We start from the raw sequence: 10,608 nt of genomic DNA, 5'->3' as shown, positions 1-10,608 counted from the left end.
TCGTGCTTCCATGTGCTTTTGAGACAGAAAAGGTTATCTCATTGAAACCCTTAATAAACATGACTTGTTTGATCATCTTCTAATTCTGCTGTGGTGAACTTTAACATAGAACATGCTCAGTGAGGGCTGTTGGCATAGAGATGTCATAGGTTTGTTTTTTTATGTATTCTCTGAGCCTTTTAACATGGCTCAGTCTGGCCTTGGGGTACATCTGCTGATTCATCAACTCCTGAGAAGACTGGCAACGGTTTTTAATGCTTTCCATCTTTCTCAGTGGAGAACGCTGAACTTCAAATTATTTGGAAGTGGCTTAGTCCCTTCTAGATTGATGTTCCCCAGCAACTGATTCTCTCGGATTGCTGATGTTTTTCCCTATTGGAATTGTGTTAATACATATCTGACGTAATGTGTGCTTCTAGACGCCTGCACACCTGATGATTAGTTTATCAGGGGCTAAGGATTGGCAGCACCTGGCTGCAACCTACGCTCTTAAATCCTTTGGAAGCAGTAAGAGGGTACTTAGTTCTCCACACATAATTGTTCTTTTTTTGGCTTCATTTTCATTAAATAAATCATGGCATGGTGCAAAAAACAATGTTGTTGTTCATATGAGGTTGTATTGGCCTATCACTATGCCCCACTATGAGGGGGTGCTAACTTTAGCACATGACTGCAGTTCAGGAGATCATCATGTCAGACATCAACGATAAGAAAATGTCACTATTTTGGGATAGTCCCTTGAGCCGTATGTCAATGCAGCGAGCTGGCTTTCCCAGTGCTGTTGTCCTTGTGCACGTTGTTTTGTTGTTTAGTGGCTGACTGATGACTCACCGTGAACCAGACTGAGCCGGCGCGTGCTGCCTGGTCAAACGGCTATTTCAGTGTTTGACCTGCTCCGACCAGGTGGTTTTTCCATCCCTGTGTTGGCTGATGCAGCCTTTATGTTCGGAACGCCACCTCTCCTCCAGGTTTCTGACCTTCTCCCCTGTAATGCAGGAAAAATGGATTGCTTTTGATTCTGGCTGTTAAAAAAAAAATGCATCTATTAAGGAGCGGACGATGCGTCTCCAGATCATGAGCTTTGACCTTTTACAGCCAGCTCCTCGGGCTCCTCACCTGAAACCACTGAACTTTTCCAGAACGGCTGCTTGCATTCGCAAAGATAGATTTCAGGCTGGTTACATAAAAGTGTATGGTCTCAGCTCTTCTCTGTTTTGAATGCTGTTATCAAAAATCTATACCTCATCTTGAAGGTTTTTCCCATTTCCTTAAATGCTGGTGGTGGGATAAATGAGGAAGAACAGGAGACTCATGATCTCATATCTGGAAGGGAATTCAGAGTAAACTTACTTGTTTACCCTTTCACTTCTCTGGTGAAACCAGACATTCCTAATCAATGATGAGCGTCTGTCTTAGTGTCACCCAGAAGAAACCAATCCATACTTTTTTTATTTTTTACATTTAGACAGTTTCTTGAGGTCTTCATAAATTATGTGTCACCTGTTTTTATTGAAATACCTTTTATTACTTCTTCCTTTTTAATAATTATGGTTGAGGTTCCTAGACTGAAATACATTTTACAACAGCATGTCTTGGCAGTAGACGGTCAGATGAAGTGAACCTCTGACATAAAAACTCACATTCATCTTCAGCTGTTAACAGCGCACCGCATGAAAACAGACACAAACAACTGGACAGGCTCGTTCCTGCTGTCACTCAACGTAACAGGTGTATTTTTGGAGGGAAGCCACTGAGACACGGGAGGACATGCAGACTCCAGAAAGGAAGGCCCCAGCTGACACTGGAATCTTGTAGTTGTGTGGCGGCGGCGGCGCTGACCGACACCACGCCGCGCCGCAGGTCAGCTAACGCGAGCTGAGACGAGCTCTCAGCTTTCTCCTTACCAGAGATGAAACATCCGAGGCGTATTGGTCGACGGGAAATGAGCTGCACCCTGAATAAATCACACTACGTGATGCTTTTTACCACTACAAGGACTTGAGGGACAATTTCCTAGAATCCGAAATGGTGACATAACATGTTTTTCCACTAAATGAATACAATTCTGTGTATTTTTAATGATGTGAGAAAACAATAACCAGAACTGTTATCTCAGAGGCCTGAGGATGTGTAACTGTAACTTATGGCTCTGTTTAGTCAAACACTTTCTATGCCAGGAGTTCTCCAGTGTTTCGTGTATGGCCATCAGCAAAGCATCTTCAGAATCGTTCAGCTCTGTGCAGCAACAATATGGCTGTGCAAATGAGGAAATTTTGCAGAGGAACGTAATTGTTCCTGTTTTGACGTCGAAACACGACCGATATCTGGACTGCTCATCTTTTTTTCCAATCATCCTGACTGAAGCAGCATCCTCAACAAAGGCCAAGTGGTTTAATAAAAAGTTTTTATGGGTTGGTACTCATCCCTGATAACAAAATTTCACCTTCAAGCCTTGAAAAAGTACATTCTCAATGATATTTCCCATTTACAACAAATGTCAGCAATGTGTTTGGGTGAAGATACCATAGAATTATCAGAGCAGCGTTCCCCCCTTTTCCTATTTATTTGGGGGGGGGGGTAAAGCTATGCAACCTCACTTCTTAAAAAATCAGTAGCCTATCACTAGGTGTCATAAATATGTATATGCATAAATATAACAGGTCTGTAAAGATGAATAAGTTTGGGAGGTCACAGTACGGTACCTCCACATGCACCCAGCACCTCCAAACAAAGAGGACAGTTTTAGTCCAGAGCTTTTGCAAAGGTTGATATAACTTCCACATGCTTTTAAGTATAGGTATGGATGGGGATTGAACCCATGATCTTTGGTTTACGAGACCAACGCCTTACCACTTGGCCACCACACCACAATAAGTTGCTCTAAAATAGACAATAAAAACAGTTTAAGTGAGTCTGCCTGTTGCAGTGACCTAGTGATGAACACAATGTTTTTTAATAAGTCAGCGGCAACAAACAGTAGAGGCAGTCAGAGGCTAATGTGTTTAAGAATTGTCTTCCATGTAGTGCAACAGCTTTATTCACATCGGGCCCTTTCTAATCAATTTTGTAATTACTCTCAATTTACCCATAATGCTTATTAACCCGACTGTTGTAGCTCTCTTGTGCTGTGGAGGCTGCAAACAGACATGTTATGGCTCTGACAAATCTGCAGCGGTGTGCAGCGTGCCAAGTTGGTGGGATGCTCGACTTATTTCCCTGAAGTCCAACTTGTGATGAGGACAAAATCCTGCCTCCAGTCTGGGAACCGTTGCTGGAGAACATTACCGAGCCAGAGGCTCTGCTGCCTTTGCTTCAACTCGGCGAGCAGCTGTCTCTTTTATGTTAAAGAGCAGTGTAACAAATACCTCAGTGGCTGTCGCCCACCCACAAGCGCACCAAGTAAAAGCTTACCATCCTCCAACTTCCCAGAACATCATCGGCACTGGTTTATTCAGGGTACTCTGCATCCGTCTTAACCGGAATATCCATCTTCTGCACATGCTCTCCTCTAACTGCTCTGACTCTATTTTTTACGTGACACGTGATTTCCCATTTGCGGGACATGGCAGGGTCCCAACTTGGCACTGCAGCTCATTCTGTCCAACGTTGTTACTCTAAAGGGGGTCAGAGACGGGCTAATTGGAGCTTAGCTATTTTCAGTTCTGGCAGCCAGTGCTAGTTTTGGTCTTTCATCAAAAGCAGGATCTAATGTCGGCTGATGAAAGAGTTTCAAAGAGTGTTTGTGGATTAGGGGGGAAGCAAAGCCTGTTTATAGGAAACTGTGGGTCCTGCAAAGACAGGTCGGGTCGGGACTTGAAAGTCGGGTCGGGACTATGAAAGACAAGAGCTATGAAAGGAATACATGAGGTAGATGTAGCTCAGGAGGTGGTGTTACAGTCAGAAGGCTGCTACATCACCTCACATAACCTCCAGAAAACTCTGCTAAATGAACATGAACCAGCCAATGAGCCAGAACGAGATGAATATGGTGATTACAGTTCACATCCACCGTAATCAGTGGCTCAAACGTAACCACATTGTTTGGTTTGATCACAAACAGACATTAGATATAATGAAACAATAAAACATGTCAAAAACTAATTTCAAGTTAAAAAGTAGTTGTTTCTAGAAAAAATTGTTTTACTTTGGTCTGATTGCTAGACTTTTTATTGTTAATTTTAAAAATAATTAAAATGTGTGTATATTTATATATATATATATATATATATATATATATATATATATATATATATATATATATATATATATATATATTTATTCACCTTTTTTAATCTTTAACCAATTTGTGTGTTGAATTTGACCAGTTCTCATTTCCCTTCCTTTCTCTAGGAATTGGGTTGATTAGGAGACTGGGCCTGACTCCTATTATGTCTAAGATGTTCTCTTCATGATTATTTTTTATGTACTCTGTGTTTTTACAGGACATTCATCTTCCCTACTTGTTATACTGTATTGATCAGAACACTTAGATGGGATTTTTGCTGTGTGACTGTCTTCCCTCATTGCAAATATTTTAAATTGATTGACACTTTACAGGTAGAATCATCCTCCCTTTTTAATGATTATACCTTTGGATTCGATTGATGTATTTCATGCATGCACATAGTGGGTGTTCTTTTTTTCATTTTTTCCCTGTGTTTTGGTGATACATACTGACTGTACTTCGTTATGTGACCTTGTTTGAAGGTGCTCAGGTGTAGGTGTGGCGGCGCCTGATTGGACCACATAGGCCTACCAGCCTATAATAGACAAGCTTTGGTTCTTATGTTTGATGCCTTGAGAAAGGTCGATGACCGAAACGTTGGCCCAATAAAACACTAGTCTGGTGAGAAGTAGATGTGCAGGAGTTTTCTTTTTAAATTGGCTGCAGCTGTCCTCCTCCGACGCACCTTTCTGCAAATCCGGTGTGCAAAAAGTTTTCTACTTTGGATATTGTTAATTTTATAAATTTTATTCAAGAAAATATTTCTTACCCACTTTGCAGAGGTATTTTTGCTTAGAATGAGACAATCTTTCTATATTTAGCAATATTAGGTTTATTTCAAGAGGGGATGTTTTGCAGTGCAAAACAGAAGAAAAATGAATAATGCGGAGCTCCATTGTTACAGTCAAGAGGTACATTTAAGTTGAACTTCTGAAGCCTAACTTTTATTTTTCTACAACCTCCAGCTGAACGCAGGATTGACTTTATTAGGCATTTTATCATAACCCCCCCCTCTGCATTGTCTTTCTAAACCTAACCAAGTTGATTTGGTTCTTAAGGCTAACTAAATTAAATGTAATGTGTAATCCCTCGTTTTCCGCCGGGGTTACGTTCCAATGGAGGTTAAAAAGGTTCTCATTACCGCCAATGTTCAAGTCCTACCCTAAAGACTGTTTAAGAAGAACTGGACAAACCACTGAGACAATTGTGTTTTGTTAGGTTTTTATTTACAACTCAGAATTAATACAGAAGTAGTAACAGTGACGACAGCTAGCCATTGGCTGTACCACACGCCAATCAGAAGTCCACACCCCTAATCATACAAACATTTATTGCTGCATATTGTTTTTCCCTGATGTGCTGCATACAAATTCCCCCACGGTACAGTTTTCATGCATATAAAATCTAACTATGGGAACCAAAAACTGCTTTTTGGACAAGAATATGAATATGTGCTTTTGTACTGTAGAGTCTGATGTTTTAAAGTGGAAAAGAGAAGCATCCGATTCACCGTTGGCTCCAGACCCCAGCGGTATGAGTCCTGCTCAAGGTTTCTTCCCTCCCAAAGGGAGTTAAGATTTGTTTCTGACTACAGGAGTTTTTACCTGCCACTGGATATGTAATAATTGCTCTGGGGCAGTGTTGGGACTAACGCGTTATTTAGTAACGCGTTACAGTAACGCCGTTAGTTTTGGCGGTAACTAATACTCTAACGCATTACTTTTTAAATTCAGTAACTCAATTACCGTTACCAAACGGTGTGTTACTCCGTTATTTCTGGCTACAGTGAAGCTTTTTTTCCCCACACGGGGAGACCAGAGGAAACGTAGTGGGCGTGTGTGCTTTCAAAAACATGACCGGTCATGGCGAGCCAAGAGAGCAAGGCGAGTTTTGCAACGTGGAGATATTGTCATTACAGTAATCCCTCGTTTTCCGCGGGGTTGCTTTCCAAAAAGAAAAAGCAGCAGTGAAATCTGCAAGTAGCAACGTTTTTTTTTTTTTTTTTTTTTTACAATTATTATACAAGGCTTCAAATTGTGGAGATCAGCACCGCCTCGCACGTATTCCACTGCTCTTCTGATGCCGCTGCATCCCGACTCGCTCTGTAGCGTCTTTTTCTTCTAAAGCCCGCGGGTAAGGTGGGTTTTTTCGAGAGAAGAACATAGTTATGGGTTGTTGTTGTCGCTCTTTTTTCTTCTTATAAACCGACATGCCACCATCGATTATATCTGAGACTGTAATGAACGATTCATCAAAGGCTCCTGTTCTTGAGCTGCTGCTGAAGCTCATTGGCCGTTCTCAGCATTGTTGCTAAGCGACCAACGTTATTGACACAGCATTTAAAATATTTTTTTTTAAAGTAACTAAAAAGTTACTTTTCAACGCATTACTTTTTTGTCTAAGTAACTGAGTTACTAACTGAGTTACTTTTTAATATAGTAACTATAACTAGTTACTATTTTTCAGTAACTAGCACAACACTGCTCAGGGGTCATGTTCTGGGTTTCTGGAAAGCACCTAGAGACAACTTCAGATGGATGCATGGATGGATGGATGGATGGATGGATGGATGGATGGATGGATGGACCACCATGACCGTCATATCTCTTTTTTTTACCAATATGTCCTTATAAAAAAAACCTGGTTTGAATCCTGGGGATTTGAATCAGTGCTTGTGTGGATGTTTCTGGTGTTCCAGTTTCAGTCCAAAATCACATGTACTTTATGCTCAGTGGTGATTCTCCATGGAGCCTTGGAGTAACTGTTATTGGTTTCTTTTCAATATGTGTCCATCGGATGGACTGGCCACCTGTCCAGAGTCTATCCCCACCTTTCTCCTGAAGAGATCTAGGCTAGACTCCAGCAGATCCTTGTAACCCGTAATAGGAAGAAGTGAGCAAAGATGAATGATTGAATAAATAGATGAGCATATTACTCATTATTTTTACTAATCCATTCCTGGATGAGAATCTTATTTACTTTTGATTTCGCCAACTGCGGTCGTTAATAGAAGTCAGCAGCCTGGGATGTTCTGGAAATGAGAATGGGCCTCCTCTAAACAGTTTCAGGCTGCAGCTGCAGCCACTTTTGAATGTGTATGGTTACTATGGCTGCGACTGTCAACTACACACGGTCTCCATGCAACTCCGCTCCGCCGTGGAACATCACATTTACACACTTGATTAGCATTCGGATGAGCGCAGCTACATGTTCGGCCCACTCTGTGTTTTTTTGCTGTGAATAAATGAGATTTCAAGTGACACTCATTTCTGCCCGTAGAGGAAAGTACGTCCTGAGTAACACATAATGCGGTTGTATTATTACATTAGAGGAAAATGTAGACGTCTGCTTCTCGAAAAGGCATCACAGTAGTCAGTCATTACCTCTGGCAGCATTACTTGTGAGCATTACATCAGCTTATAATGTTTGATTTTATTTAAATGTTATGCATGTTTTTGCATTTGTTGTCTCTCTTTTGTTGCTGCCTCTAATTCACAGCAGACTGGAGATAAATTTAGCCCATGAAGCTGTTGTGGGAAATAAATTAAGACTTTCTGTTCCAGCTCTGAGATGAAATTGATGTCTCCTCACACATGGATCTGAATATGAATCCATCCTCTCCAGAGAGTGACCATGATGTCAAGGTTCCTCTGGCTGATCCATCCGCTCCCCGTTCACATGCCAGCTGTTGGATCACATCCTGAATGTGCCTCGGTAATCCACTGCTCTGTATCTCCTCTTTCTCCTTGGATTGATGCATTTATGTAATGTTCTCTATGGCCATATAGTAAGTGAAAAGGGGAGCATAAAGCATGTAAGCGAGGAGATTGGATGAATTAAGAGCTCTTCACCTCAATCCACTCTTTCACCCAGAACCTTCCCTGCTTCACCGTCGTCACGCTGAAACAAACTAATTCAATAACTGTGTCCTCTCAGGCTCGTGGAGGACTCTCTCTGCCGTCCTCGGCAGCGATGAGGGCAAACAGAAGATATCCAGGTGAATGCAGGTGAACTTGGATTTTTATTCAACTGATGAAAAACAAAACGCATTTATTCGCAAAGCTCATGAAAGCGTACTTAAGTCAAAAGAAGTGATAAAGACCTCAAAGGTTTTTTAAATGATAAAACACTTGAGTTTTGATGTCTAGGCTTTGATCTAATAAATCCCCACTTTTGTGAAGTGGGTGATGAAAATGCTCAACAGAAACTGACAGGTGGAGCTGGGATTTTGAATAATACTTCATTAATCCCTTAAGGGAAATGATATTGTTGTAGTTTAAATTAAAACATACCGGAGGTGAATAAATATCAGATGGCAGGTGAGGTTGAACCCCCAGAGGTCATCATGACGCATTAACATCCGTCTGTTGCCTGATAACTAGGGCTGTTCGATTTTGCCCAAAAATAAAATCTCGATTTTTTTCTCTGAAAATCCGATTTTCGATTACGATTACGATTATTTTGTGAATTGACAAAAGGCAAAGAAATGATTTCAAATAAGCTGTTTTTTTATTGAACATTTGCCCCATTGGGCTTTAAGTTCAAACTTTGCTCTTATTAAACCAAAAATTAATGAATAAAGTGCAAAACTGGTAAAAAAGGTATTGAGAGGTATTTCCATCAATCATTAATATGGTATCAATCATTAATATGTGTGCAGACAAGGTAAAAAAAAAAAAAAAGTGAAAAATCGATTTTACGATTTTCACGTTTTAACATCGTTCTAATTACATAATCGCGATTACGATTTAAAATCGATTAATCGAACAGCCTTACTGATAACATTGGTGATGATGTCACACGCAGCATCAGCAGGTGACGCAGCTAAACTCCCTTCAACGCTGCTCATCATCCAGCAGGACATCTCAGCCGCATCTGTGTAACTGACATCTGCACAGCTTGAAAAGGACAATGGGAAATGAAAAGTGTCCCCACGGCGGCAGCAGTTTTGGCGTGAGTGACCGTTTCAGCGAGAGTCAGGAGACTTCAGGGCACCATCTACTCACAGGATAAACTCAGGACTTAATCATGAACACCTGTACACCTGTACGCTCGTGCAATTATGGGTAATGGACCAGCAGTCCATTATGTGTTATCATTGCAGCTTAATGTCCAGCAGATGTATGGCAGGAGCTCCAGTTAATGTTCACATCAAACATCAGGACGGTGAACAACGTGACCTCGGTGACTGAGTGTTTGCACCAGATGGCAGGTTGAACCCGACGCACCAGATGGTTCATCACGCTGCTGCATCTCGACAGTCACCAGTGGAAACTGATCGGTGAACAGCCAGCAGAGCCAGTTGGTAAAATCAAACTCTTGCTAAAGATACTCAGGAGAAGAGCGAAATGATATGTGTGATTTTTATGAGTTTTAGATGTCTCCTTGCATCAACACACCTGATTCAAATTAATGGTCGTCACCAGCTTGCCATCAAGGTCTTGGTGACACAGCTACTTTTATCACGGTGTGCTGAAGCAGGGAAATATCTAAAACCTGCAGGACTCCGGCCCTCGAGGACCGACTTTGGACACCCCTGGTCTAGACGATGTGTTCCTGGTCTGCTATGGGAAACCTCTCATACATCCACTTTGCTTCCAAATTGGTGACTTTCACACCCTTGAGGCATTTATTTTTTATTTATTTTGTGGTTAGTGTTGTCGCCTCACCTTTAAGCCCCAGATATACAGTACTTGCTGTTGGTGCTTGCGTTCACGTCCGTTTGCGTGCACCACCAACTGCAACGTCACTTGCGTAGTACGCAAGGAGAGCGTGTCATACCGGCGGTAGCCGATAGGGGGCAGTAAGCAGAGCAACAGTTGGAAAAGTGATTAAATATTTAGTAGTAGCGGTAGTAGCAGCAGTAGTAGCAGTAGCAGATTAGAACAACGAACAAATTAACATGACGACATTGGATGAAGAGGAGATTTTAACATTGCTTTGGTTGCTATCTCAGCAAAGGAAAGGCAGAGCAAACTCTGCCTGGCGGGTTGATAATCCAGCTCCCTCCCACAATCCTAAAACCTGTGTCAAGTTTATTATTCATTGTAAATTCCCACTCTAAATCATCCACTCTAAATAGATGGATGGACAGGAGGGACGGGACGGGATAGGATGGGATAGGATGAGACCAGACGGGACAGGACCTGATTAGAGATTTCTGCTGTAAACCCACACAATAACATCTGCTTCTGTGGCGGGCCCAAGTCCGAACCCACGTTTTGGTGCTCCCTGTGAGACCCACAGACACAGTATATCAGCTGGTATCTGGGTCTACAAGAGCAGCTCCTGTAGACCCAGATACCTATAGTCCTATAGCTCATGGATCGTATCAGTAAAATGTAATTTTATTTTTTTCCATCCAAATCATCATGCAAAACAAG

At 41.6% G+C, this 10,608-nt stretch overlaps 1 non-coding gene across 1 annotated transcript; it reads right to left on the bottom strand.

The window, feature by feature from the left end:
* Positions 1 to 2,795: 2,795 nt before the first annotated feature.
* Positions 2,796 to 2,867, bottom strand: trnat-cgu (transfer RNA threonine (anticodon CGU)). The gene has a single exon. It is a non-coding gene; the product is annotated as a tRNA-Thr (tRNA).
* Positions 2,868 to 10,608: the final 7,741 nt, after the last annotated feature.

The sequence above is a fragment of the Cololabis saira genome, chromosome 2 (genome assembly GCF_033807715.1).
Source record: "Cololabis saira isolate AMF1-May2022 chromosome 2, fColSai1.1, whole genome shotgun sequence".
In the NCBI taxonomy this organism is placed as follows: domain Eukaryota; kingdom Metazoa; phylum Chordata; class Actinopteri; order Beloniformes; family Belonidae; genus Cololabis; species Cololabis saira.
Note: the sequence above shows the minus strand (reverse complement) of the source record. Positions and strands in the feature narration are given on the sequence as shown.